Source organism: Lonchura striata, chromosome 20, assembly GCF_046129695.1.
Source record: "Lonchura striata isolate bLonStr1 chromosome 20, bLonStr1.mat, whole genome shotgun sequence".
Classification (NCBI taxonomy): Eukaryota; Metazoa; Chordata; class Aves; order Passeriformes; family Estrildidae; genus Lonchura; species Lonchura striata.
Window position 1 is genome coordinate 10,873,581 of NC_134622.1, and position 27,274 is coordinate 10,900,854.

General features: G+C 47.9%; 1 protein-coding gene across 13 annotated transcripts in view; it reads right to left on the reverse strand.

Moving 5' to 3' along the window:
• The window catches only part of MSI2 (musashi RNA binding protein 2), a 199,343-nt gene that overhangs the window by 128,582 nt on the left and 43,487 nt on the right, over window positions 1–27,274 (reverse strand). The window lies entirely within an intron of this gene.

Below are 27,274 nucleotides of genomic sequence, written 5' to 3' on the forward strand. Positions count from 1 at the left end.
GATGCTGGATCCTGTACAAGGGATGCTGGATCCTGTACAAGGGATGCTGCTGGATCCTGTACAAGGGATGCTGGATCCTGTACAAGGGATGCTGCTGGATCCTGTACAAGGGATGCTGCTGGATCCTGTACAAGGGATGCTGCTGGATCCTGTACAAGGGATGCTGGATCCTGTACAAGGGATGCTGCTGGATCCTGTACAAGGGATGCTGGATCCTGTACAAGGGCTGCTGGATCCTGTACAAGGGATGCTGCTGGATCCCGTACAAGGGATGCTGGATCCTGTACAAGGGATGCTGCTGGATCCTGTACAAGGGATGCTGGATCCTGTACAAGGGATGCTGCTGGATCCCCTGCAAGGGCTGCTGCTGGATCCCCTGCAAGGGCTGCTGCTGGATCCCACACCACGGCAGAACCCATCATCCACAGCCTGCAGCTCCCAAAGATGGGCAGGTCAGCCCAGGGACACAAACCCCAGCGTGGCTTTGGTGGGCTGGTCCCAAAGTGACACCAGCTGATCCCAAAGTGACACAGACACACAGCACTCACAGGCCATGACTGAAGGCAGAGCCAGGACAATGCTGTCTGCTCTCGCTGAAGGGCCTGGGGAGGGCTCAGGACAGGCCATGGCCCTGCAGCTGGACACAGCTCAGCGAGGACAGATGTTTGAGTCACCACTGCCTAGCTCTGGGAGCCAACAAGCACCTCAGCAACAAACCAGGCACTGAAAAACTGCGAGAAGAGACTGCAAGCTGGGTGAAGAGACTTCCAGAGACTGAAGGGAAAAATGCCCCTAACTCCAGAGCCAGGACATGCCTGCTCAAACAGGGGAAAAACAGGCGCAGGGATCCACCTGGCACCTGCACGTTTCAGCACCTCCTTAATTTTTCACTAAAGACTCTGAAAATGCCTTTGGTGAGGGCCACTGAGGTCATGAGGACAGCCCAGACCTGCTCCACCCTGCCACACACACGGGCAAAGCCTCCACGGGGCTGGGGCATCGGACACGAAACTTAGAGGAGCCCCAAATCCTCCCAGCACAGAACAAATTAATCATCACTTCTGTCCCCACAGCCATGCACATCAACCAGGGCACATACTCCCCTCAAACAGCTCCAATCACACCTTACACAGCCTCACTTTTTCTGTTTGGGTTTTTTTTAAAGTTAGGAAGAAAAAGAGAAGAGAAAAAAAATGTGTAAAAATTCAATTATTTTTTTCCTGGCTGCAATCTAGGGCTCCAAAATTGAAGCCCAAGCATATATTTTTCTGTAGAAAATTGTCATTTACAAATAAAGAATTGGCTAAAGCCGACTTGTAACTAAAGGATTTTGCAGGGCTGTCAAGAGCCCTCTGCCTGCCAACATCTGATTTAAGATCAGGCCAAGCTTCTGTTGTCATACAAAAGAGGGAGGAAAGCAATTATTCTAAAGCAGTATTTGAAATTATCATCGTTTTTATATTTGACCAAGAAAGAAAGCAAAAGAGAGCTACTGCTTTTAGAAGCAAGATTGAAGGTTATAGGAAAAAAAAAAAAAAGACCACTTTGTTTCAATAGCTTCAGTCAAAGAAAATATTGGTAATGACAAGCAAATTCACAACACTGTAATGCCTAGAGATGTATTGCGAGCTGGGAAACGGTTTCAGAAATCAGCTCTTTGGTACCAAAGCGAAGCACAAAATTAAGTCTGCTTTTACAACCCACATTTCCCTGAAGAGACTGTTGAATTGCTTTGTTCCCACATTGCCCCCAGCACCCGCACGGAACACACACACCCTGCCCTGCCTCTGCAGCAGGGCCTGCTGCCTTCCCCCTCCTGTGGCACCCGAGACACCGAGCACGGGCAGGGGGACAGGGGCAGGGGGCATGGGCAGGGGGACATGGACAATAGGGACACGGGGGACACGGGCAGGGGGACAGGGGCAGGGGGACAGGGGGGCATGGGGACAGGGGCAGGGGGACAGGGGCAGCAGGGACATGGGCAGGGGGACATGGACAATAGGGACACGGGGACACGGGCAGGGGGACAGGGGGGCATGGGGACAGGGGCAGGGGGACAGGGGCAGGGGGCATGGGCAGGGGGACATGGACAATAGGGACACGGGGGACACGGGCAGGGGACACGGGCAGGGGGACATGGGCAGGGGGACAGGGGCAGCAGGGACATGGGCAGGGGGACACGGGCAGGGGACACAGATAGGTGGGGAGGTGTGGCCGTGGGACACAGGGGACACGGGCAGTAGTAAATGGGCAGGAGGGACAATGCAGGGCAGACATGGGCAATAGGGACATGGGCAATAGAGACCAGGAGCAGCCTGCTCCCCCTCAGGTGAAGGGGACCCCCTCACCACAGAGCCAGGACGGCCAGCCACGCTCAGCTGGGGCTCCCAGCCCCTGCACAGGAGCTGCCATTGCCCGTTCCTGTCCCTGCCGCTCTGCCAGGTGAGCTGCTCCCCACGCCTGGCACCTCTGTGCTGGGGTGGCCTCACCCCTGTGCAGTATCAGACAGCGTGTGGGACTGGGAGCAGCTGGGAACAGCCCCTGACCCTGCTCTAACCTGCTCATCCTCACCCGGCAGTCAGACACAGACAGGGCGAGGCTTCCCCAGGGAAAAGTGCAGAGCCCGTGGCTCTGGCAGCAGAGCAGGGCACGGGACACACAGCCTGGACACCTGGGGCACACCCTGCCAGTCTGAATTCCTCCAGTGGAAGTCACTGAGGAGCTCTGCCTTCTCCTGTGAGCAAATTCGGAATCTGCTTTCTGGAGGTTGCTCCCAACAGCGATGGTGTCACAGAAGCCCTGGTGGGTTTGGACCCTCTGCCAGCAGCCCCACCTGCCCTCTCCTGGGTGCAGCACCGGGCTTTGGGCAATAGGAAGCGATTTGTGTGAATCAATCACAAGCCCATGTTTTATTGACGACTCCAAGAGGTCTGGGTCACTCTGAAACCACAATACTCACAGCTCCGTGTCTTTGGATTTCATTTGCAGTGTAATATATCCACCCCTGGCTACTGCAGGGCTCTGCAAACTGTGGCTACCAGGTGGTTTTGGAGGGTTTGTGTACTGAAGGTGTCTCTCTCTCGCTGTGTAAGGAATTGCCAGGAGAGGAGACCCGAGGCTGGTGTGAGGCCCTTTAATTGTGAGCATCACAGAATTGCTCTGTTTGTACACGGTGCTGGTGCTGAGTTAATCAAAACACATGTGACTACTCCTGCGAGGAGGCATTCAAGGTTACATTCTCTTTACTGGCTTGGCTTTTGAAAAATATAATTGTCTTTGTGCTCTGAAACTGAGCAAACACTTCAGGAGGTGCAGGAGCAGGAAGAAAACCTTCCCCGCTTTAGCCAGGCAAGTCTGCTGAGTTTATGCCATTCTGTGCAAGGTTATGGCTGTAATTAGATCAGTTTGGGGCGTATCAGGTAATTCTCCTCTAAACAACAGGCTGAAGATGCAGTCTCTGGGAACATGTCCCACTCAAACATGTCAATACAAATGTGAGCTAAACCCAGCCTACCCAGAGGAAATGAAGGAATGAGGTTTTGCAGGGCTGGGGGCTCCAGCTCCGAGCCCCTGAACATCCCTCACACTCACACAGTAATGCTGCTCATCACCTTCTTGTGGCTCTTCCTTCCCCACCAAAACTGTCTTATTATCCTGACTAGCAAAAATGAAAAAAGAAGATTTTAAGCTCATTAAATATTTTTCAGGATTCTCAGAATTTCAAAATCTCAAGCAGTAAGTATCCAGCATTCCTTCTAGATGCACCAAGGCTGTCTACATTCAACAAAGAAGTTACCTATTTAACTTCAGGGTAATGGCTTTTAGTATCACTTCCTAACCATTCTTTACACAGCCTTTTAGCTGTCCCTCTGCCTCCAGCTTTAGTGCAGAGCTGCTGGCTCAGGATGGTGAGGGTGGAAGGGATGAGTGCTGACACCCAGCTGGCACAGACAGGAGACGAGTGTGCCACTGGCAGGCCATGCCGGGAAGTAAAATCCCTGAAAAATCCCAAAGCAGGAGACAGACACACCCAGCACAGGGGCTCAAGGAACACCCTGGGAACCTGTGCCTGAACTCGTTTCTGGCACACTCCAGTGTGCAATTCATCAAGGTTTGCATCCTCAACCTCTCAATGTAGTGCAAGTGGACTGGAGCACTAATAGTGAATCTGCATCGCAAATTGCTGAAATTAGCATTAATTTCAGATTAAACTAATTATGCATATGTAACTGTTTTCCAGAGCACTCTCCTCTCTCTTGTACGACAGCGTGGGCAGGGGTGCATGTGTATCCCAGCCTGCTCACCTCATCTGCAGTTTGCCATTCCATCATTTCTAGTGTATCCACCTTCTAAATAGATTTATAATTGGAAAAACCAGCTTTGGTGCCCGTGCTGAACTGCATTTTATACCCCATTGTGCTGTACATTCAAACTACAGCATTACTTCTAATTAAAAGCAACAATAATTCATGTAACGGGAAGCGATCTTGTTAACAGAACTGCCAGGCTTCTTTGGCAGAGCACACACCATAAGAATTCTCTAGGTTTTTTTAGTTTTTTGCCTCTGGGATCCTCCTAGGAAATTCCAAAAAGCTATTAAAACCCCAACTGAAACAGGATGCAAAGACACGAGGAAAAAGGCAGTGTTTAGTGAAAGCTGCCACAGAGAACAGCCCAGAGCCATGCTGCCTCCAGGTGTTTCTGTGCAGGTGGAGGAGGTGCTGAGCTGGGCACTGTGCTCCCAACATCCCGGCCGAGCTGCGCTGGAGCCACGGCAGCACAGCCCCTGCAGAGGCTTTACGTGCCACGTACAGCACGCCTAAGCATTCAAAATAGGATTTCAGCAAGACTTAAAGGCTGCAAATACCTTGTGCCTGACCCCTGGGTAAGCTCGTGTCATCCTGTGAGAACTGCTCGGGCTGCAGAAGGCCCGTGGGAATGAAAGGGCTCTTTAATCCAAAAAGCAGCACACATTCCCAGCGGGGGGAATCAGCTCCCCTGATTTCTGGCAAAATACACGTGGGCTGTGTTCTCCCACCCCATTCAGAAACGAAACCCGGCCCTGCTGTACTCCTGGACTCTGGCTGCCCTGGGTTCTGCTGGTACTGCTGGGAGGGTTTTGGCAGTGCTGCATTTCCCTGCCTCGATGGCTGTGGCATCAGCAGGAGGCAGAACACACAAACTGGTTTTTCCAAGACTGAACTGGCAGCAATTGCCAAAGCCATCCTTGGAGTTTCACAAGCAAACCTGGCCAGGGGCCAAGCAAAGCCCTTCCTGGTCCATCTTCCCAACTGCCACGGGATTTAACTCCCTGATCTGCCCCCCTGGGAGGACCAGCCCCTCGCTCACCCACCCACAGGTACAGGTAGGTGATGGCAGCCTGCCATGGCCCACACCCAGCCCCAGGAAGGGGCTGCTCCCAAAAGAAGGGCTTGCTGTCCAGGCAGAGCATCCCATAGACCCCCCTGAGCCACCCTCAGCTCTCCAGGCACAGCAACACCTTTACCTGCCCCACGCAGAGCTCCCTGCGGGGCAGATCCAAGCCTGAAAATCAGCCCCAGCTGTGAGAGCTCAGCAGGTCTTTTGAGCAAAATCTGCCTCCAAGCTTCATATCAAAAGATACAGTAAAATTCACCAGAGCCAGTGCTCAGCCCTCCAGAGCCCAGGAATAGCTCCTGGCCCCACAGCCTGCTATAACCAGTTATATCACATCCCTCAGGGCTGCTCCCACCTCCTGTGCTCCAGTTAACTCTTTTACAGGTTACAGAAGGCACGGCAAGAGCAGGGGAGCAGAGCAAACCTATTTAAATCCCCCTGGTTGCTTCAGCTCCCTGTGCATGGTATGGTAGGAAGGTAACTAAATATTCACTGAGTGCAGACAACTTATCCAACCTGCCTGCCTGATTACTGTTCAGCAGTGCTTAAAAACGGCATTAATAACTTTAAACGAAGATAATTATTTTTAAATTAATACATCTCAGGGCCACAAATGGAGAGCACTGCCCAACGTGACTGGGAGGGGGGACTTTTGCAATGCCCAAGTAATAAGGGACAAAGGCCCCAGTGGGAAGCAATTAAGCTTCTGGTCCTCAATCTACAGGCTACTGGCAAAACTTCACCTTGTGCAGGCAGAGAGAGGGAGGGAGGGAGGCAGAAGAGGGAGGGGAAGAAAGGGGTTGGTGGCATTCAGCCCAGGGACCTCCTTTTGGAAGCCCTGCCAGCAGTACTCAGGGGAAAGAAGGATTAACTGGCCATTACCACTGCACCAACTCCTCACCTAGGTTACACCATCTTCCCCAAGGCAACAGCTTGTGCCACGCCCAAAACACAACCAGAAAACCTTTGGCTGTCACATTTTATGTCCCGTTGGAGGACAGTGTTTCCAAGGGCATGTTCAAGGTCGGTTTGTAGCACAGCTCTGAAGGTGAAGCAGGATGGACTGAAGTGGGGAACCAACTCCTCCGCTTCCCAAAACACAACCCAAGTCCTGGATCGATGCAAGAAGGCCCTGGCTGCCCTGCTCTCCAAACCCAGGAGGCTGAGCAGAACAGTGAGAGGCACGCTCCTGTGCAGAGGAGCCAGGACAGAGCTGCTGACACCTCCAGCCCGCCCCAGGGTGAGTGACAAATGCTCCTGGGAAACTCAGGAACGTCCTGGAACTCAGAGTTCAACAAACCCAACCACACAGCCTGAACTGGAGAGGAAAAGGATTCTGCCAGAGTTTGGAAATTCTTCCAGCTCCAAACACTGAGACCAGTCCAAAGAAATTTATTACCTCTACAGCACAGAGAGCATGACATAATTTAAATGCTTCTAAGTCAGTATCAACTAATTTTTCATGATAACCCTGTAAAATCAGTGATGGGAGCCTTCTGCTAAGATTCTAGATAATCTGCTAAAACAAGAAAAATTCACAGGCAGGAATAAGAAATGTGTGAAGCAATTTACCTCCTTCCCAACACTCCAGATGATTTCTCTGAAAAGAACAAATGGATACTTTAACCCTTAGCCTTGATTAATTTCATCTACATAATCTAGCTGCACATGGCAATCACTTACTGATGAGCAGGTTTGACTTCATCTGCTGAGTCAAGCCCATGGAGCTGCAAGGCTCTGCGCAAGGGTGAGCTTTCCCTCTGATGAGAGACCACTAAAATGTTGCAAAATGCCCAGATTTGCCTATTACTGCTGTTGAAATACACTCATGGCTTTATGAAACGCTGTGTTTGCTTTTATCCTTTCCCCCCTGCACAAATGGGTGGTGAATTACAGGAATTGCAGCGCTCCCACCTCCAGCTCACAAAGGGGAGATGCTTCCCTTGCCAGGGAGGGAACCCAGCAGCCATTATTAAACCAGCATCGTTGTCACTCTAAAGCAGATCAAACAACCCTTGACTGGGCATAAAAGGGCCCTCGAGGAGCTGCGCCACAAACGAAGAGCGGGAGCAGGGCAAGAGAAAACACCAACACTTCTTCCAAAGGAAGGCAGCAGCACACAGCTCCACGAGCTGTCTCCCCTGTGTGATGTTTACTCACCCAGTGACCACAGGGCAAGTCTCAGTCTCCACAGCACTGACGTATCGCAGAGTCTTGGGAGAGCTCAGCTGGAGACTGCAGGGCTCAGCATTTAAGCACGCATTTGAACTCGCAGTATTTGGGGAAGCCTCATTAGGCTGAGTGCGTTGCACAATCGAGTGCTATGTGCCTTGATTTCCACAAAAAGAACAGCAATATATCCCCACAGCTCAATGGAGCCTGTGAGGTTTCACTCATTAAATGCCTAACCCGCTGAAAGTCTGATTTGAAGATGCTGGAATAGTGCAAGACATTGTTACTGACATTATTGTTATTAAAGGAAGAATAAAAAAATATTGTTCCTAGCCAGGAAGGCCATATCAAACTACCAAGTAAGAGATAAATCAGCCAAGGTCTCCAAAAAAAGACATTATTTCTTCTTTACTCCAACATCTTAATGTGCATGACTTTTTTCGTACTAGAAATATATTTCTATAAATCCTCCTCTACAGAAAGCTTTGCTTTCAGAAGGGGAAAAGTAGCAGATAAAATACTGCCCATCAAAATGAACTCAAGTCTCTAGTAACATAACTAAATGTGTAATGTTACAGATGTTTTATGGCCACAATGTCGGATCCATTTAGATCATTTTTACAAACCCAGCAAGAAATATCTCCCCAGCGCTGGAAACCACGCCACCAGGTCTGGGACCAATTGTTTATTCAAACAGAGAGGCCACCAGGGAACAACAGCTTCTACCAACCACAACTTGGAGGGCTCATTTCTCAGCCATGTACCATCAAAACCGAGAGCCAGGGAGGATGGCAGGCTGAAAGAGCAGCTGGGGCACCACACAGGGGCCCTTCTCCTGCTGCCCAAAGCTGACACGTCACTGGTTTCTGCACCTGGGTGTCCTGCGGAGAACAAGGAGCGCAGACACACTGGGAAAGCACTGTGTGAAGCCAAGGTGCTGCCCACGGTGCCACTGACACTGCAGGGACACTGGCAGGGCTGCCTCCTGCCCAGGGTCCTCCTCCATCACACACCTGGGTACACAGAATCACCGATGTGTCACGTCAGTCCCTGCCACTGGCCCATGCTGAAGTCACACTTGCTCTGGAGTTTTGCTCTCCAAGCCCATCAGCCAGTCATACCCAACATCAAAAGATTTATTACCCACAATGATAACTGCCCCATGCTGCTTTGTTTGTTAATTGTGACTAGCTTTGCTTTCAGAAGGGTAGGAGCCTAATAAATCAGTTATCTCCAGGAGGAATTTATTTAAAGCTGTTAACACTGTAACCCCGAGCACTTGGCAGGAGGTTCAGCGGGAAGGGATGTGTTTGTGCTGTGTTCAGGGGCAGGACACCCTCAGCAGCCAGGGGGAAGGAAACCAGCTCTGAGCAGCACCTTGATGGGTTCAGCTTTACCTGCCCACCACAGCAGGCCACCTCTCCTGCTCCTTTCCCAAAGGGAGCTGTGCCAGGATAGCCAGCACTGTCACCACAGGCTTGGGCTCCCCACAGCAGCTCAGGGACTTCTCCAGACAAGAGGGAACTAAAGCCATGCCAGCCTGAGGCACAGGCTGGGAGCCCAGCCCAGCAGGCATGGCCAAGCTCTGTGCTACCAACCAAGCTGTGAACAGCAGCAGCTGATCCTCAGCATGCCCCAGCACAGCTTCCTGTCCAGGTGAGCAGCTCAGAAGTGCTGTGCAGGTGCTGAGCAACTCCAGCTACGATGGAGAGACTCATTCTTACCTGATCTCTAACACCAAGAGGTCTCTAATAATACTGATGTTACTGAAAATAAACACTTGGCTGGATATACACTCCTTCCCCATCTTCCCTAGCACAAGAACTCTGCCAGTATCAAAGCCTATCACAGCTCAATACACTCACAGACTTTCAAGTACCTAGATCATTACAACACTGCCAAAAATGTCACATAAAAAGGCCAAGTCACTGAGATGACTGGATTTCCAGGTCTGGCAGGACATGAAAAGCTGGGACAACTTCCCATGAACAGCCACTTGTGCAGTGCGACTCGGGCCAAGTGGGAGCCCTGCTCACATCTGCCTGCTGCGCTCCTGAGGCTGCGGTGTTGGAGCAGCGCTGCAGCAGCAGCAGCAGCACCTCTGCCAGCAGGGCCCTGCCAGAGCCAGGGCTGCTGCAGGGACAGACCCAGCCCAGCCCCACAGCTGCACCCACACTGCCTGTCTGGGCATTTTGCTCCTCCCGAGAGCTGCCAGACCTGCACCTACAGCGGGAATTCTCATTTAAGTCTAGAAGCCCTGTGCCTTGACTTGGACAGACAGACACAGGACTAAAACATCTGTAAGGACCTAGGAACCATCTATAAACCACACACACAGTGCTGTACATCAAAGCAGCTCCTAGAGGCTAACAATCAAACCTTTATCCCTCCTCTTCAGCCTCGTACCTTCAGCGTGATACACAGCACGTGAGCGAGCTGTCCAGGCTGAATTACACACAGGAAATGTTTTCCTTTTCCATGGGGACTGACTCACCAAAACAAGATCTCCACAAGCTGTACCTGCAGGCACACGATGACAGCTGTGAGCCAGGCTCATGTCCCAGCACCCAAGAGCTGCAGGGCCACCAGAGACCTCCCCTGCCTCCTTCTGACAGTGATCTGCTCCCCACCAGAGCCTGCCACTCCTGCCAGCTCCCAAGTCCTGCCCCGAAGGTAAACATGCTGCCAGCTCTGGCAAGGTTTTGATGGCTCCTCTGCAGGAGGAAGGGGAGAGGCTGCAGATTGGAAAATTTGAGGTTCTCCACACAGCTGCAGCTCAGCCATCCTTCATCCACTGTTAAATCACAGACCACATGCTGAGAGTTAAAGACTCATACAGGACTCCAGGGACTAATCGAGGAATGATTTCAGCTTCTAACTGTGCTCTAACCAGGCACTTAGGATGCAAAGCACAAGTTTGTGATACTATTGTGCACTGCATCAAAATGACTTTTTGATACATTTTTGCAAATAACTAATAAGGAAAACAGAAAAAAACACATCACCCTGGTATTTAACATAATTCTTCCCCTCTGTCCCCTATCCTTATATTCACATTCGTGACAAACAGCCTGTATCTTCAATTAGGCCTGTTTTATGCATGCATGAAGCCCCCAAAATATGAAAGAGCTTTTATGCAACACCAGATTATCTAATGTGCACATATTTTGCAAAAGAGCACTTTTTAAATACCTAGTCACAGAGAAGGGGAAAAAAAACTCTATTCCATTCAGAAGGAGAGAAAGGGAAAAGAGGAGGAAAAAACCACATAAAAGCTGCAAAAAAAGAAAGTGAATGCATTTGTATATTAAGCAATCAAGTGCTGTCACACACTGAAAACACAAAGCACTGAAGTTTAAGTGGGCACACACCAAGGGCCTTACCATGGGACACACTTTTCAGCAGTACAGAAAGCACTCCCTTATCAACCCAGCACAGTATGAAGCAGGATCTCTGCCTATTAAAAAAAAAAAACCCAGAGAAATAACTTCTCTTGACAGCCTGACAGCTGACATTCTTAACTGAAAAAACCAAGTGCCAAGAATTATCAGGCCTGGCTTTTCTCTCCCTGATAGATGACAGAGCAAAAAACAACAACGGCCACACACATCTCATAAATCACAACTTTTATTGAATGCCTCGCCACATAATAGCAACAGTCAAACTGAATAAAGACGCTTTTCAGTGCGTGTCTGTAAAATACTGGGGGAGCACCAAGATCACTCCCAGCACCAAGAGCCTCTCCCAGGTGGAGCAGGTGTTAGTGTCAGTGTCAGTGCTACTTCTTATGGAACTACTCGGGAGAGTTCAGAGGGATTTTCTCTTTCATTGTTTCGCTAAGAAGCACAAAAGAACGCAGAGAAGAAAACCAGAAATGATGTCCAGGGACAGAGGCAGAAGGAAAGGCCAAAAGCTCTGCAGAGGTGAGCAAAGGAGTCCAGCTGCCAGCAGCAGGGTCTGAACTGAGACAGGAGTCTGGCCTTTAGGGTAAATCACCTGCAGACACAACCAGTTGCTGCCTGGGGATCTGCCTGCAGGCTCTTGGGAGCTGAGGAGACAGGTGAGACCCGAGGAGACAGGTGAGACCCGAGGAGACAGGTGAGACCCGAGGAGACAGGTGAACACAGAGCACGTGGGCAGCAGGAGAAAGCAAAGGGAAATTCCTGTGATCTGCCACGACCACAGCGACACCAGCACAGACTGATCAGTCTGGATGTACAGCACTAATGCTCCTTTGTCCACTTTTCAGCACTCACTGACTGGGTCCATTAAGATACTAATAGAAAAAATAACAGAAATAATAATAATAATGATATAATCTACTTTTATCTGAAATAGTGAAATATCAATAGTACCTTTCATCTAAGTCATTTATAAAGGCACTTCACTTTTTGATTTCAAGACAGTCCTAAAAATGCATTTAAATCTCCCGTTATAGGAAAATTTCTAATGCAATCTTTCCAGCACATAAACTAAAGAAACCAGAGGGGCATTTATATATTAAATCAATTACCAGAACTTCCCTTCACCCAAGCTAATTAAAATTTCATGTGTTTCATACCAGTAACTATGCAGAGGATCACAGCTGGTGTTTTCAAAGTCAAATAAAATAAAAATACAAGGGGATCTTGGTCTGCAACCCTACTGCTGCAAGACAAAAATAGATACACTGCTCTTAGTGAAATCCAAGTCAGTGCAAATTTGATACCTAACTCCTTTGAAACTTTAAACTTGAGCATAATTTCAGAGTGCCTCAGCCCGCTAGAGCAGAGCCTACAATTTTCAGCAGAATAAGGAGTCTCTGAGGAGACCTGGCCAGGTCTGGGCAAGTCATTTGTGCTCCAGGGCTCCTGAGTTTTGTTTCTCTGTCGAATCAGCACCGAAGTGGCTGTAGCACACAGGAGTCCAAGGTGTTTGCTCAGGGCTTTGCAGGAGCACAAGAGCCGGCTCGGAGCATGGGCTCACCTGGCCCTGGGGTACATCCAGAGGCACCCCTGGCCAGCTGCAAGGCTCTGGCACACTGGCCAGCACCGGGGGACTTGAAGTGCAGTACCAGGCCACCAGTCAGGCTCCCAGAGGAGTGCAGGGTCACTGTCACACGGGGAGGATGGGCAGGAGCAGAGGTGCCCGTGACAAGGGACCGGCGAGTTCAGGTCCTCCTGCACCCCCTGCCCCTGGGGCGAGCCCAGCCCACGGTGACTGCAGCCTGCCCACAGAGCCTCAGCTGGGATGCTGAACAGGATCCCTGTGCTTCAAACCAGAGGCCCCGACCTCGAATTTTACTGAGCGCAAACCCCTTCCTGCATCTGTTTCCAATAGTGTCTTTTTTGGGAAAACAGACCGAGCATATGCTCCCGAGGCTGTTGCCCACACGGTGGGTGGGTGTTACAATCAACTTCTGTGCACGATGGCTCCCCAATGTGTCTGACTACCCACGGCGAGGCTTGGCTTGCTCATTCTGCTAAATTCAGGATTAAAAGAATAAAGCCACCAGCAATGTTAATGGAACAACATCCAAGCTAGGCTGAGCCCAAGTTCCCGAGCTCGCTCGCTCTGCCTCGGTGAGTCCCAAAGTCACAAAGGGGCACGGTGGCACTGCCAGGGCAGTGGCACCAGCACGCTGCAGCCCAGCACTCCCAGCTGAACCCACCCCTGGCATCGGGCAGGGCGATCACAAAGAGCCCTGGTGAGAAGGGCTGCTCCAGCTTTGGGAAGGAGCACAAGGAGGCAAAGGGAGGGGGTGGGGACTTGGTTTCCAATATCCATCTGCTCCTGCTGCTGTTCTGAATGTAAAATCACACTTGTGAATCTGTGACATCCTGCCTGGTTGCTGTGGCAATCGCTATGCCGTCACCAAAGGCCAGTCCCTTGCTTTGGGAAGGAGCAGCAACAAAGATAATGTGCTCACTTAAGTGCTGCTCTCCAGCAACCAACCACCCAACAAGCCCAGATAAGGGGAGAAGAACTAAGAGGGGAAAATGCCAACCAGAGCAGATTTGCCTCTAAACCAAATGTTGTCCAAGTTTCTCAGGAAGGCATTAGCATTTCTCTGATTTCCAGTGTTTTTTCTTTGTTCCATTAAAAATTACAAATCCACCATTAATGAAAATTCAGAAATGTCTGTGTTCACTGAGCATGCAGCCATAAACACCAGTGTGGATTGTATTATTGCTAATCTGCTTCATGGGAAGAAGACATAGATTTGTCTGAAGTGCTGCATCATTCTTTCTATACAAGGGCCCCATTACCAGACTATACTTATTTGCAAGTCAAATGACAATGCCACTATTTGAATACATTTTCAAGCCCAAAAACCCAAGCCAGCAGCTCTGGCTCTCCACAACTAACTCGATCTGACAGCCATAGCACTGATGCCTGCCAGTGCTGATTGACTGGTGGGATATATTTAGGCACAGGAGGGGAGAAAGGGGGAAGGGAGCAGGCGAGTTCCTGAATTCAAGTATACTGTTAGTAACCAAAAATAACAAGCACTGATTCAGCTCCTTCACTCAGAACGGCCTCAGCTCCATCACAGAGAATCCAGCTGATGGGGAATTCACTACCACATGGGCAATGCCAAAAAACACACACAAAAATCTCACAAGAGCAATTAGGGCATCTGTGCCCTTGGTTTACGACAAATACAATGAAACTATCATTTCCCTTTTGCATCCATCTTCTAAAATTGCTTAAATAAAGAAGAAAATACTGAATTGGAAGGCAAACAATTTTCTTCCTTTTTCAGCAAGGGACAAACACTTATTGTGCACACAGGTGTGTGTCTATCTCCATACTCCACACAGCTATTATGTGCTCTGATGCCCTTTCAACTCCCATCCTTGTTCAAAACACTACTCTGGAAGGGGAAGTGCCACTTGCTTAGAGGAAAAGACCCTCTCCAGCGTCAGAGGACAACATGCCAAGTGTATTTGAAGAGCTGGATTCAATCTTTCCTGCCCCTTCTCTGAAGTGCTATGCTAAACCCTGGGAAGTGAACTGTATTTACACATGGAAATCAAAAACACACAGAGACAAAATATCTCCATATATCCAGAGTTCAGAAAGAGGGAAAATAAAGCCTGTCTGTTTGTTTTACTAAACTCTACAGGCATCCAGGATGTCACCTGGAGACGTTCTTGGGCTGCTGCAGGACCTGGCAATACACTCTGGGTCCCCTCACACCAACACGAAGTGCTGGGGGCTCTCACCAACACCCAGGCGAGGGGGAAACAGAAAAGCAGCCCAGAACCCCTTCCAAAATGTGCAATGAGATCCCAGCAAAGAGATGTGAGCCACTTCCTTCCAGGCTGGTCCTCCAGGGCCACCAGCCCAGCACTGGAAAGGACTTGTCAGGCAGGGCACGAGCTACAAAGGGTTTGCATTTGCTGCTGCTGATGCCCAAAAATCGACAGACAGCTTCAAGGGGCAGACAGGCAAAGGGAAAGGCTTGTAAAAGCTGGGAGAGATGATGTGACTACCTGCCCCAGCAGCTACGGGAGGTCTAAATACCTGAGATTCCAGGTAAGCACCTCACCAGCAACACACCACATCCTCCCCAGAATGAAAGACACACAAGGAAAATAGAAGCCAAACGCCTTCTCCTTTAACACAAAGCCAAAAAACCCAGCCCAGCTTGTTATGTTTTCAGAACAGTGATGCAGCCTTAAAATTTTAAGGTTTTGTTTAAGAAAAGAGAACCTTTAAGTGTAAGCGGAATCAGGCACCAGAACCTTAATTTATCAATTAGGCGCCATCTGTGGATTGTGTTCCTTGGAATAATTGTTAGATTTGACAATGCACTGCTGCTTTACAAAGTTTCTGCCAGCCTTGCTACCATTTAATTAAATTTCTGCACTTAACTTTGATTGCACTGAAAGCACTGCTGGTTTCTGCCGATCGAGTCCCTTAGCCACCTGCTGTGTTAGAACTAACCATGTTTCCACAGTTGTATCAAAAATTATGGGTTTTATTTTTAGTCTTTGTCTTTTCTCAGGCTTCACCAAAAGGAAAAATAATAGTAATAAAAACCCCAATGATTCTGGCGTACTGAAGCCGTAATATCCAACATGGAAAGCAGCAGCAACTTTCATGTCTCCCAACAAAAGCCAGACGCTTCCCTTTTTGTCTTCCAGCACAGAACAAGTGTCAGGGCATGATGGCTTAACGCTCCACGTTTTGCTTAAACAAAATGAGCTTCCTGTACCTCCTCATTATATTTGTATACATCTCTTGTATTTATATGGAGGGATAAAGACAAACACACCAGTCATTTACATACATAAATATTGCACACGCAAATAACAAGCAAGCTGTCATTCTCGCTTTAGCCCACAGCACAGTTGGGGAAATAGAACTTCAATGATGTCAAATTAGCAGAGTGAAGAGCCCTAAAAGCCTACAAACATCATCAAGCATCCAAGTTGCTGCTGTGAGTAACCTCCCTGTGAGGAGGAGCCAGGCTGCCAGGTGTCCCCAGGTATAGCCCAGGGCCAGAGCTCCCAGGAGATCCTGGCGTGGCCACCCCAGTGTCCTCCTCCTCCCCAGGCTGTGCCCCAGCCCAGGGACACACGCCTGGCTCCTGCAGCTGCTCTGGGGCTCAGGCTCCAGGCAGCCCTGCCTGGCACCGCAGGGTCAGGCACTCCTCGGCGCTGAAACGTCATTCGCGTGGGTTTGCTCGGTGCAGGTTCACAAAAAGAAATTTTAAATCGTAGGAAATCTGTGCTGTGCATGCCCACTATCTCAGCCACGGTGATTGCTGTGTCAGCCTCTCTGTCCTCCCCTTCTAATTTCATTTCTGTTGTATGGGACAGATAAAAACTGTGAGGATTGAGGCAGGTGGAAACAGGTTCTCCTCCCACCCTTGTGACTGTGAAATAGTGAAAAGCAGTTCCTCGACCCAGATGAAGTAGCTTGTGCTAAATCAATGTGTGTGAGGTATTTTTAAATCCTTCACTCTAAGTGGTGTCGAAGTACAAAAATGTATTTTACCCACTAGAGCTAAAAAAAAAATCAGATATAATGGCAAAAGAAATTCAAAGTCAGTAAGAACAGGACAGTGTTTATATAGGGGCTACAATTTTGGACAATCTGATGGCACACCACAAGAAGTCAGAGAAATGAACAAGAGCCTGCTTCTGGGCTCTGCTTAGGCCAAGGAGAGCCAGTCATTTAAATATTCAAATTATTTTCATACTCCTACATAGAAGGTTATGAAATATTTATTAGCAACCTGTGGGGCTGACCAGCACTGCTCCAAGAAAAATACAGATTTAGGCAATTTCCTAAAGTGGGCATTCTACAGCCAGCGAGGCTGGAGTAACTCTTCCATGCCAATATAAGGCATGAATAGGTTTTATGATGCATTTTATAGAAAATTACAATTGCATAATTAAGCCTCAGCAGCAACCCTGCAGTTGGTACCTCTGATGAGGAAACTCAGCTGATCCAGTGCCAGGAGGTGGCCGTGCTGCCCCTCCATCCCTGGGCTCGGAGGGACGGAGGATGCCGGTGCCCACCTCAGGCTTGGGAAAGATTTGAGAGAGGTTCTGCTTCACACAAAGTTGTATTTTGTCCTCTACAAAGCTATGACCCACCTGGATGTTTACACAAACCTGTTCTCTCAAGAGGGGAACGCAGAAAAGGCTTTTATCAATCGCAGCCATGACATGAGCTGTCCTTGTTTCCAGGACCACAATCGGAATTAACTCGTCACTTTTAATAACCTGGTGTGCCAAAGTCGGCACGGGACCGAGGTATTCCTGCACACAAATCACCTCGGGGCTCACCCTGGGCACTGAGCTCTGCCCTGCATCAGGACTCAGCAGGGCCAGACTTGAATCTGGATCTGGGCTGGAGCCCAGCTCGCCCCTCTGGACCTGACACCTCCCTGCTCCGCCCTCCCAGGGAACCTGCATCACCTCACTGCTGCCCAACCTGCCACCACGAGCTCTGCTTTAGACCAAAGTATGCTGGAACATGCTTTAAAACCCTCAAATATCACAAGTGTGATTCCAGTCGGGCAAATTCCTCCCGCTGTGTTCACACTGTGCCCCTGGGCAGTTGGTTCCCTGTGTCTCAGTGCCAGATCTTCCAGAGGTATTAGGGGTCAATTACATTACAAGGAGGTATAGGAAAAGAAAAGACACTTCTTGGTCTGCAGTTCTGCCCTAAATTAACTTTTAATACGGAACAGAATGTCACATTTGCTTCTCCTCATAATCTAAAAATTTCTCCTTATGCAGCAGCAATAAGGAGGGCTTTTAAAAATTAAAAAGACCTGAAAACCACACAAGGGTGTATTTCATGGCTATAAAAAAGCATTTAAAATGTAGAGTTAAAAAGGTGTTTCAAGTGTCTTCATCAAAGGAGGCTGAAAATGGAAGGAAAATAGGATTTTAAAAATGCCCGTTTTCTTTAAAATCAGCTCCATGAGTCAGAGCACACAAAACCTTTTTGCTGCTCTGAGGATCCTGAACGTAAATCCAGCCAGCACTGCAGTCAGTCTGTTTGTTGAGAGTAACAGTGCAATTATCAGTGATATGCAGAGCCTTTTCTGCCATATTTTGTGTGTATTTCTGCTACATTCTGTGGCAATTGCCAGGTCTCCCCAACACCCCATGAGCTCTAGAAAGGAACCCCCAAATTCAAAGCTGATCAGGGGAGTACTTTTTCAGGGGAGGCTTTATTCAGCTCCCCTCCCAAAAATCTTTCTCCCTCCCATCCTGATTTTGTTAAAAACACAGGAGACGAATGAGCATGATCAGATACCTGGGAACTTGCACCTTTTCACCCAACCAAACCTGTGGAATCTGAGCCCGTGCAGCAGAGTGCAGCAGATGCTGTGTTTGCTGAAGGCTGGAGCATCAAGTGGCACATGCTGCTACCCAGCAGAGGCCTGTAGTGCTTCTTCCCTTCCTTTATTATTCCCTGTCAGTGAACCACAAAGTTTGTTTCCCTAAGTTTTTGCAACTCTGAAGCCCCACCCTTCGGCTCCCTGATTTTTGATCACATCCTCCAAGCATCTCCGACCTTTACCACCAAACCTCAGATCAAGACTCCAGCTGTAAATCAAGGAGAACAAGCTCTGATTTACCTCTCACCTTAAACCAATAGGATATTACAACAAAAATATCCTGGTCTGGTTGCCAGAAGGAAGCAAAGCATCCACGTTACAATTAGCATATGCAAATCAGCATATGCTACCGCCCAGCCCTTCCCTCCCTCAAACTGAGCAAAGTACAACTGAGCAGTGCTGAAATGCAAATTACCCAGAAGAGAGTTTGGGGACGTGGAGGAAACATAAGGACTTGGTGTCTGGATGCATTCCAACGCGAGTAGCTGCAAACTAAAACAACACTCGCAAATGCATGCGAGGAAGCTTTTATTAAAAAAAGAATCCGCTCTCTTAGTTAATAGTGGGAATGATGCAATTACTCGAGAGCCAGGATACCCTCAGGCCCCAAATTCTAACTACAGAGAAGGGAGAAGGCAGGAAGCAGCAGAGTTCTGCACACACGGCTCAGCTGGGCTCCGAGCACAGAGCCAGCCCCAGACTGCAGCCACAGCCCCGCTCCCACCAGGGCCCTGGTGTCACCCCAAATGTCCCCACCAGCAGCTCACCATCAAACACAGAGCCAGCTACGGGTTCAACAGCTTCCACAGCCCAGATTTCACCAGTGGCACCCAAAATGCCATGGAGGGGAGGATTAAGAACAGGAGAGACTCTGATGAACCCTCTCTGCTTGTGGAAGAAATCAGGTAAGATTTAGAGCAGAAGGGCTGTCCAAGGAAATGGTGAATCCAAGATACCTCATGCATTAAATATAATAGTAACTGTAATTTCTGACCTACAGTGAAATGAATTTGTAAATTATTAGTAACACACTAAATGGAAAGAGAGGTCCTCACTGACTGCTAATCCTCACTAAATAATTACATTTACATATAAATGTAAACACACATACAAACCTACATCCATAAAAAGCTGTTAACAATACAACTGTAAAGCTCTGTAATTTCTTTTAAGAAATTAAGTCCAATTCCATGTTGAAGGAAAAGACTGAATGCTGTAGGATATGTAATACAAACAGTGCAGAGAGTATCACTCAGTCAAGATTAACACACACTTTTTCTTCCCTTTATAAATCATTTGTGTATTGAGACATGCAGCTAAATCAGCTAAAGTACAGATCTAATTAAAGAACCTGGAAACTGATTACTGCACTATGTAACACATCAAGGGATTTTTCTTCTTTTCTTTTTTTTTTTTTTTAAGAAAGATCTGGTCTGAAATCTTATCAGTCCCACACATGCCAAAATTAGTCCCTGCCTTTGTGTCACATGGAAACTGTATCGAGAAATCATCAAGCAGAACTGGTGGTTGAGATGAACAGAATGCAGCTGTCTTCATCTGCCAGATTATATTCTGTGCTTTCCACTATCAGCAGACAAACTGCAGGTGTAGAGCTCCCCAAGGCCAGACACTAAGAACTAAAATACAAATACAAGTGGTTAAACTGAAAGAAGTTCTGCCTCACCAAGGACTCAAGTGAAAGGCTCTGGAATGCTTTTACTTCACGAGTATTAACTACTGAATAATAACTCTATTTGCCACAGCACCAACTTGTTCTGAAGGACTGGAAATAAACATTAAAGAAAGGCTTCTCTCACACCTTCCCCTGGAACCATCCCCTGTGACAGATGAGGCAGCAGCAGAGATCAATGGGATCCACAGCCCTGCCAGATAGAGCCCCTCCTTCACCCTACCTCTGCTCTTACCTACAGCACTGGGGCAAAGAACCCATTTGCTCCCAATCAGGGGAAAAATGAATGGGTTTAGGGCCCCTCATTCCTCAGATGCCTCTGATCCATCTGTCCTGACTGGCTTCACACAAAAGCTGCTGCTGCTGCTGATGGCCATTAGGTCAGACACACTTTTAACACCATCTATTGCTATTTTAAAACATGTTGATGCTGCTCTGAAATAGCATTTTACTCTTACACCCTAATCATTGTTATGGCTTCTGACAGGTTTTAAATACAATAGTATTAACTGCAATTAATTCATTTGGAATTAATGCGAATATTGCAGGCACTTCAGCACGATCTCTGCTGCAATTCACCACTCATTATTGCACCATTATTTTTTAAGTGTTATCCATAAAGCAGGCTGCCAGGGCATTTGCATTTAGGTGACAGAAGTAGGAACAGAGAGGAACAATAAATTAGCACAAAAATTAAGCAGAAGGAGCGGGAGAATTACATTGTCTGACGTTTTAATATTCCTAATGACTGCGATTCCCAGTCTGGCACAGCCACGGGAGCAGGCAGAGGGCTGTGCACCCCTTCCCTCCCCACCCTTGTGCCCTGAGCCCAAAGCAATGGCTTTGCAGGCTCATCCTTCCACTTTTTACTGCTCACACTCCTGCCCCAGTGCCCTGCATCCCCCACACCGCTCCCCACAGCTGGCTGCAAGATCAGTCCTTAGCAGACGGAAAATACACAGGTTTCTTTCCAACAGAGCCATTAAAAACAGCCAGTATGTCCGGAAGGTAGGGCAGAAATAAAGCATTATTAGACCATTAAACGGGGTGCCCAGCAGCACTCCTCCCTGGGCAGGAAAAACCTCTTTGGTGCAGTTAACAGCTGGTTTTAGAGCATTAATGACCTCAGGTGAAAACAAACTGGCCATTAAAACCACGCTTTAAGGGGATTAGCTATCACCAGAACATACAAGTTACTTAAACTGAAGTAGTTCCATATGGTTAATTTATAATTTCCAAGGTATTAATCAGCGAAATTCTGATGGTTCCTAGATAAAGTGTGCAAGGGGGAAATTCACCCAGCTCCTCAGAGCAATCTGAACTGGAAGCCGTGCTGGCAGAAGAGTTTCATTTCTCAATTTGCTGGCTAAACTGAAAACAAAACAGAACCAAAAAACCAGAAGGATGAATTTGCCTATGATTAAACAAACATGTTTTCGTTTTGGCAAAACTTAAAAGGAAAGGAAAAAAAAAAAAGAAAAATTTCATTTTGAGTCAATCCACATCTTGTTTCAACTCTGAGCGGAAATACACTGCAGGTTTTTCAGTTTATTTAACCCCTTTTAAACCTTTTGCCTCTCAGGGCCACTTTTAAACATGGAGAACGAGGGAAGGGAAAAAATGGAAGTTTGCTGAAGATATCAATGCCCAGGTGGGAGGGAGCAGAGGCGGGTGCTCAGCAGCATCCAGCATCTTTGAGTCTGGGTTAGGAAAACCATGCTAAGAGATCAGTCCCAGCCCTGGGCCTCACTGGGACACCGTGGCCAGCAGGTTTTACACTGTTTAGTGTCAATTACTGATATCTAAAGATAAGATATCGAAGACATTCAGATACCCACGCAATCTAAAGGGCACTGAAGCTGCAGTACAATAAACACACAGATGTTAAAGCAGGACCAAACCCCAGCTGATTCACACACCCTGGTGAGCAGCCAAACAAAATCACTGAGGAAGGGCAGGCACGTGCCCACCCACCTCGAGAAGGGAGACAAGACACCCCTGGAAAGTAAAGAAAACAAGCTGTAGCTCATTGCGACACCAAATCCATTTAAATTACAAATACACTGCTAAATACATACTCCCCAGAACCTAAAGTAGTTTTTAAAACTGTTCTTTTTATCACTGAAACCTTGGGGGAAATTTTAGAAGCTCATTTCATCCTCTGTAACACAATGACTCCTCCACAGTGCAATACTTTATTAAGATGATTGCATAGGGCTCTGCAGAGAACCAACAACAAGCTTGAGACTTCAATTTGTTCCACAGAACAACAGCATTAGCAAATAAAACACCCTTAAGTTCTCTTCAGCTCAATCTTTACTGTGAAATTTATCTCTCGGTCTAAGAAATGCACTTTACCCCTCTGAATTCCCTGGTACCTCCAACCCACCCAAAATCCACTGCCTGCACAGGGACACCACTCAAAAGGCTTGTCCAAAGCAAGGCTCCCTCCTGTAACTCAAACGACACAAAAAAATGTTTCTAACTTAAGGAGTTTTCACACTAAAGCAACTCGATTTCAGGATCCAAAGGAAGGATCAGTGGAGGCAACAATCATCCCCCCCATGTCCTCCCCACCAGGGATGGGGCTCAAGACAAGCACAAACACTGACCAAAGAAAGCCTCCTGCACAATTCCAGACCCGTCTTCTTTCCGTTTGCTCAAGAACAACATTTGTTTTAATCTTTTTGTCAAAACAAAAATGAAACAAAAAGCCAACCAAACAAGCAACAACAACAAAACCGTTCCAAGAATGCAGGAGGGCAGAAATCCAAACCCAGTTTAGCTCAAAACTCTACTTTACTAAAGGCTGAATTACGCACTTATTTGGGAAAAGAGGGCTAAGCTCTTTCCAAGGTCATTTCAAGGTTTTCATACCAGCAAGAGAAGAATTATTTACATGTGACAATGCATCCTGTGTTTTCAGTTGGGAAGGCAAATATGGGTGTAATAAATAAAATTTATAAAATCCAAACCAGAGGACAAAACCTTGCCTCAAAGCACCCATTTCTGCAGTGAAATGGGAGCACAGGATGTCCCTGTCCCAAGAAGGTGTTGTGCCAACATCCCTTAGAGCTACATCAAATATAATTTTCAAACCAATTAGCTCAAAAAACATCAACACCAAAGCAATGCCTTCCACATTCTAATTACTAGGCCATCCTATTCAATTCTTAATGAGAGGAGAGACAAAGGCAGTATATGTATTAGGGTCTACTTCAAGAATTCTTTTTCTTTTAGCAAACAGATCCTCTTTTGTTCTGGTTAAACACCAATTACTCCGTTCTCTCTAACATGCAAATCAGCTGAAAATAGGGCATGATGTATCTCGATCCTGCACCACTACAAGTTTGAATGAAGGGGGAAAATAAAGCAACCCTCTAGGGGCTTTCAATTCCAAGTACTTTGTACTCTGATAAAGCTCTTTTCAAAGAGCTTTTTGTATTATCTACCGCGGTTCCCATAAGCAGTGATTTTGCCATTATGCCAAGAGAAATAGCACATTTAAGGTGTACAATATAAGCAAGGAAAGGAAAAGTAGCCAACAAAGCTGTTTACATGTAGCTTTGAGTTGTTTCGTCCCCGCTGCAAACAGCAAAACTCGGGAGCATTATGAGCATCACCACACGGAGGGAAGAGCTCCAGCAGGAAGGGAAGAGGATGTGAAGAGCTGGAGGGTTTGTGTAGCTTTTTTGCGTTTTGTTTTTTTGCCTGGGGAGGGCTCAGTTGCTGTCAGTCAGGTATGGGCTCAGCCCTCGCTCCACCCCTATCCCCCTCAACGACTGCATCTGACCCTAAGAGGTTTAAGAGTTTCTCTGCTATTTTCAGGGAAACCTTAGAGCAGCCTGATGGCACCTGCACGGGGCTTACAAGGAATTCCACCCCAAAAGATGCGTTTTTAAAACTGGGGATTTGCAGATCTCCGTAAGATGACCTGAACCCTAAGTACAGTTGTGTTTAGCAGTGTAAACCGTGTGAGGATCTCAAGCTCACCTGTAAAAAACTGCAGTCTCTGTGTGGGGAGAAAAAGGCAACCCATCCATGCAGCACACGTACCACGGGGCAGCAGCGGTGCCAGATTCCCAGCAGGAGAAAGGGCTGTAGGAACTTTTGCCTAGAAACAGCCTCCCGAGATTAAAAGGCAAGGAGCAGTCTCGAGGGTGGCTGTCCTTGCTGGAAATGCCAGGAACATCCTCAAAACCTGCGGCAGGAGGCCAAGCTCTGGAGGAGGATCGGCGGCTCGAACCGACCGTCCCACAGCACGTCCTCTGCACCGTGGCAGCCACATTCTTCTCTCCCTCAGGACTTTTCAAAGAGGAGCACAGAGGAAAGAGAAAACAGCTTCTGTTTCTGCTCCTCGTTTTTCCCAGGTGGAATGTGTTTGGAGAATTGATTACCTGGGCTGATTGCTTGATTGGATTCAGGTGAGGATTGTTTGAGCCTGATGGCCAATGCAACCCACCTGGGCTGGACTGGTGAGAGGGTCAAAGGTTGTGAGTAATTAGATTTGGGAGTTAGAAAAAGTAAGTAGTTTTAGTATCTCCTTTAAATAGTGTATTAATGTATTATAGTATAGTTATAATGAAGAAAGCATTCAGCCTTCTGAACTGGAGTCAGGCATCATCATCTCTTCCCACCAGGTACACCTGAATACTGCACTGTAGCTCGGTTACACTGAGGCACGGAGCTCCACGGAAAAGGCAGTGACAGGGAAGGAACACGTCACTGAAGTCACTGGAGAGCAAACACACACAAAGCCAGCTCACTCACACCCACCAGGGCTGAAAGTTCCCAGCCAGCAGCCCGGGCTGAACCTCGGCCACAGCTTCCCTCCAGTCCCCAGAGCAGCTCAGTTACCAGGAAAAGAGCACACACAATTCACACACACACGAACACACCTGTTGTGAAGTCTGCAGATATACGGATCTGAGAGAAATGAGTCTACATAAAAAATGACATATTGCCAGCCCTGCAGTCAACAAGGATACAGAATTTGTTGGCTGTGCTCAAGGTATCTAGTGAGTGCTTGCACTACAGAAATCATTTTGTAATTGAATGTTCTATATCAAAGTGCAATTCAATTTATATAATGCATTAAATAGACTTAACATAAATCACACAGATGCTAATACTTACATTATACACACACAACCATCTCTGGTCTTGTTTTAATATATAGACAGATAAAATACATAAAAATAGCTCATTTCAAGGAGATGGACCCTAGAGTATTTCACATTTCTAAATTCAGCCAAAAACCACAGCACATTAGTCTCTTCTGCCAAACATTATATACAATCTTCCAAAAAAGTTTTCATCTGGTTTGTTGGCCTTTAATATATTTTTGATTTATGACATTTTGAAACATTTTCCCTTCTGCAGCTCAAGAGGAAAAAAGCATTCTTCTGATTCCAGATTCAAGATTTCTTTAAAGAGAAACCAAAAGTAATAAATCTGAAGTGTCATGCTGCTACTGTATCACACGCGCGAGAAGTATTACAGCATGTGTTGACTGTAGCCTCCAAGCAAAAACTGTATTAAGTAACAGTATTTTCTTACATTACACATTCTTTTTCTTGCCCTAAGCGTGTTTCACACAGATGTTCTTCATACACCAGTATTACACATGTGCAGCAAGTTGCCATAGCTCAGGGTCTCTCCCCTCTCCTCACACATGGTGAGGACACGGTAATCTCCATTTGGGAAGCACTAACAGCTCATGGCTGTGTCCTGTGTCCACCACCACACCAACCTCCCCAGCAAGCTCTTCTTTGTCCACTTTCTGCCCCAAACTTACTACAAGAGCCCGAGGCAGAGGTGTGGGAGCAGCAGGGCACAACCAGTCCCTTTTCAAAGGGATAGAATCATGGAATCCAGAACGGGTCAGGCTGGAAGGGAGCACAGGGGCTCACCTGGTGCCACCTCCCTGTCCAGCCAGGGCCATCCCAGCACACAGGACTGCAGCCAGACAGTTCTGGAATATCTCCATGAGGGAGACTCCACACCCTCAGCCGTGTCAAACATCAGCTGCACTAAGTATAGCACTCGTCTTTCAGGGTCACTATTAAGAGGAAGGAGGGTAGCCTGAGAGAAGCCTGAAAATGGAAGGAAAAATGAGCAATAATCCATTTAATGTAATAAAAATGGCAGTTAGTCTAGCGAGCCCATAGACACCAGGTTTATTTCAGTTTACCACTGAGCACTACAGATAACTGCAGGGCACTGTAAATGTTCATTCCTTTGCGTTAATTGCTGTTAGAGTCATGGTTTAGTATATTATACCAGCCTCAGCTTGCTCTAATTCCTTATCCCATTTGCTTTGGCCAGGATGATTAAAAAAAGAGGGGGGAGGAAAAAAAAAAAAGGAGAAAATGCTTTTAATGACTATTCAAGGGAATATGCAGAGAGGCGTTACTAGATGTTCTGCAAGGCACAAGGACAGTCCTAAAGGCATCCTACCACCACTGGGCAAGGCACGGCCACAGCCCAGCGCTCACACGCACGCGGCGGAGCCGGGCAGGGAGAGCCACGTCCCCCACCCCAGAGCTCAGGACGCCAGGCCAGGAGCTGCCTCCAGCCCCGTGGGACACGGGCAGGCACACGTTCCAGGGCAGAGCTGGGGAGCAGAGCACCGTGTCCCTGGGACACACTCCCGCATCCCCAGCTTCCCCTGCCCCGGAGACGCGCGCGGGCTCCAGCACGCGCCCGGGGGAAGCAGCCCAGGGTTTGCCATGCTGCCAGCAAAGCTGCAGCTGCCCGGAGCACGGCACCCTGCAAGCCTGGCTATCCCCGTGCCTCGCCGCACTCAGAGCGGAGCGCTCCCGTCCCTGCAGAGCTACCCAGCTCCCTGACACAGATCCAGAATGCACGCAGAAACAATGGCAATTAGGACCCAAAATGAGCACTTGGATTTAAAAACAGCAAACAAACTGAAAAGCCCACACAACAACAAACCACACACACACACACAAAACCATCCAGAAAATCAGATACAGGCAGAGCAGATCCTATCAGCCCTGGCTTCCTGCGTGACTGACACCAGTCAAGTCTCACCATGTTTCTGGAGAGGAAATACATGACCTCCAGAATTAAAAAAGGCAGGCACAGAATTCTAGGGAACTGCTTTGAAAAAACAAAGAAGAAGAAAGCAGAGATGAGAGCCAGCTCCATTCCACCCATGAGCC